Source organism: Puntigrus tetrazona, chromosome 13 (genome assembly GCF_018831695.1).
Source record: "Puntigrus tetrazona isolate hp1 chromosome 13, ASM1883169v1, whole genome shotgun sequence".
Taxonomy (NCBI): domain Eukaryota; kingdom Metazoa; phylum Chordata; class Actinopteri; order Cypriniformes; family Cyprinidae; genus Puntigrus; species Puntigrus tetrazona.
Genome location: NC_056711.1, coordinates 22,473,305 through 22,476,639, shown reverse-complemented (window position 1 = coordinate 22,476,639; position 3,335 = coordinate 22,473,305). Strand labels below are relative to the sequence as shown.

The 3,335-nt window shown below is 38.5% G+C and overlaps 1 protein-coding gene across 1 annotated transcript in view; it reads right to left on the bottom strand.

Moving 5' to 3' along the window:
- LOC122356588 (lysocardiolipin acyltransferase 1-like) overlaps positions 1-3,125 on the bottom strand; it is a 9,711-nt gene extending 6,586 nt beyond the window's left edge. Inside the window, exon 1 of the mRNA XM_043255471.1 lies at positions 2,488-3,125. The gene's annotated coding sequence lies outside the window, so the exon portion shown is untranslated. The remainder of the gene's footprint in view (positions 1-2,487) is intronic.
- Positions 3,126-3,335: the final 210 nt, after the last annotated feature.

Below are 3,335 nucleotides of genomic sequence, written 5' to 3'. Positions count from 1 at the left end.
CACACACACACACACACACACACACCTGCAGAGCAGCAGTAGAGTAAACTCGCCTTAAAGAGACAGTTCACCCAATCATTCTCTCATCATTTATTGCTGTTTCTATTAAACAAATATATTTTGAAGAATGTTGGTTATCAAAAAGTCAACAATTGGGAAAATTTGGAGCAAATAATTAGCTTCTATTAGAGCTGTGACATCTTTGGCAGTATTCTGTGCAGGAGCTCAACTGTATGCTCCGTGTCAACTGTGTTTTTATATTGTGTTTTGCGGTTTCTTGCACTTTTGATCAAATGGTAGTTGTTTGAAGGAGAAGGACCAGTGTTTGCTTTTCATCTTTGAATATAGTGTGTCTTTTACCTTAACCAGTTTAATCCACACACTTCATCTCATTACAGTTCATCTCATAATTATGAGAAGTATTGATTTATCTATATATTGTCATTCCGTTCTAATCTGATCAATGCAAACAAAATCAATATGTCAATAATAATCAATAATATCATCTAAAGCTGCTTCTGAGCCACGTGTAATGAGAAAAGCACTTTATAAATACTGTGAGTTATTTGCTGTATGTTGAGTGTTTTGTTATTAATGAGTGAAAAACTGTTCATATACGTATATAACATTCTGAATGTGAACAACATGACTAGTTATGAACTAGTTTATGCCAAACAATTAAACAGACGTTGATTAGAGGGAAATAAACTTTGCATGAAGATTCCCAAGACAAACATTTGTTCTCTGGATTATCTGCTCAGCAGAAGACTAGTTAAGCGCACTAACGAAGTAAACAGGGTCATTTTTGGTTTTAACGAGTAGCTTATGTTTTTAACTAGAACCCTTAACCACTGAAAACGGCTAATCTCACAGAACCATCTGTGCTTTAATCGGCTTTAACTCTAACCACAGACGACTCCAAACTCTTCTTAGCTTCTACGTTCATCTTCAGATGACTTCAGGCCTGTGAAAACTTTTAGCCAGATTTCCTGAGAAAACATGGACATGAAACTCTTTAGGCTCCACAGTTAGGCTCCAAAAACATTTCTCCCGTGCTTTATTTTGAACTCGGTTGTCCTCAATCCGGACAAACATTAATATGAGGAGCAAACGAGGCCGATGGAAACAAGACGTTCTCACATGAACCCGCTCAGGTCTTTTTCCACAGCCTCATCAAACTGCAGTTAATTAGTTTCTCGTGCGATGTTCGTGATTAATGATTGGACAGATGAAGGTATTATCATCTCCTCACTATCTTGAGCGACCAGACCATAACTTCACTAAACACTGACCTCAGTGCCTCCACACAATCTACTAGAGCTGATTTACAGCAGCGATTGATGATAAGGATAACAGTAATTGAATAGAGGCAATTATAATGACTGATTCCTGAGATGAAAAACACTGACAGCGTTTATTACGATGAAGCTGCTTCGAATCAATCGGTACACTCTTCAGAATAAAAGTGCTTCGTAATGCGTTTTTTTTGTCCAAATGGTTCCCTTGTGAAAAAGAAATACACTTTAACGGAGTAATTAATGCGGAAATAAACAAATACGCTTTAGTGTGAACTGAATGGGATGTAATCCGTATGCGTTATAGTTTAAACTGACGTTGTGAAGACTTACACCATGTTTCACAGAACGAATAATTCATCTTAAATCATGGCAGGGCATTAGTTTTGTCTTAAGATGGACACCAGTAATATTTTTTAATAATTATTGTTAATAAAAATGACTTAAACGTCCTAATTGAACTATGGCACAANATCCCAGTGACAGCTTTTGTACCTTTTTTCTCAATTCACAATAAACTGAAACACACTGTATATACTTATACTTTTTTAATGTTTTTAACTTTAGAACATTAATATTAAGTGCAATATTGAATAACACATTAAAATGATAAAAGTATTCTAAATACTTACAATTGCCCTAGGTATACGTCAAATTAAATGTTGTTTAAAGGTAAATGTGCTTTAAGTAATCTGACTTTAAGTGTCTCTCTTTAAGTGATCTGCAAGAACAGTTTTTATATAATTATATAAGATTTTAAGTACTCTACAAGTGCACATTAAACACAATTAAGGGCGCTTCTTTCACAGGAAGGCTGTAATTAACTTCAATCAGTGCTCAAATGACGGAAACTACTGTTTGAAGCGACATGAAACACGACAGAAATACGACTGCAATCACAGTCTGAATGAGAAATGACTTCAGAGGAACGCGTTCAGTTTGGGTTTGAAAGAAAAACCGCTGGATGAAACTGACAGCAGAGGAAGCGTTATGACGCATTATAGCGCGTTATGGAGCACTGGGGGATGTTATGTGGGGTTATGGAGGGCTATGAAGCTGCACACTTGTTGACGAGAGAACGAATCGTCTGTAATACAGCAGTGTTCGTCTGTCGCCGATCATCGGAGCAGATACTGAGGCGGTTTCTCAGGTGAGGTGAATCTACTGACTGTGTGTGTCGTTATTTACTCACTTCAGCGCTTCTCGTTCGCAGGAGTGACTGTAAATATCAGCGGCGTCGACATCCGAGCATCTTTCGTCGAGTAAAAGCGCTGCAGCCGAGGCTACTTCTCCTCAGATCGAGCGCGACACAGAAAACGCGACGCAAACTCGCTGTTTACACCGGAATCCATCATTATCCCGCCTAACCTCTGAACTTCCGCCTCTGACGACGATGCGCCCATCCGACCAATCACAGACAACTTCCGAACTGCGAAGCCCCGCCCCGTAAAGCGCCCGAATGTTTGACTCTCGGTGATCGTGAACTTATTTAAAAACGTATTTTTAATGTAAATCTGTATATTTTATAATAGTTAGGATAACAGAAATGTTATTATTCCTACATGTATCTAAGCAGGTGTTTTTGAAGGGATGTTTGTAGTTCCGTCTTTGTCCAGCAGGGGTGATCTGAACTGAGAAACTACTTAACTGTGAAAGATTAGTAGGTTTTGATCTTTAACCTCTGATTGTCACGCGTTTGCTCTGTGTGTTCTTCCTTTTTGTTTCTCGTGCAATATATAAAAAGTTAGATTAGCAAAACCTGCTGGCACGAATAAGTGATGTTTGTGTAGTGATACGAGTTTAATAAATGACAGCACACTTAATCTCTGTAGTGCTTGTGTAACGTCTCTGATCACTGCACTCCATTTACCAGCAGAGAAAAACACGGACAGCTTAACAAATAAAGCCAGTCCTCACCTCACTTCATCTCAGAGCCGGAGGATGTGTGTGTGTGTGTGTGTGTGTGTGTGTGTGTGTGTGTGTGTGTGTGTGTGTGTGTATAAAGACTTGTGTCACAGGCAAAGAAGCTCATAAATCAGA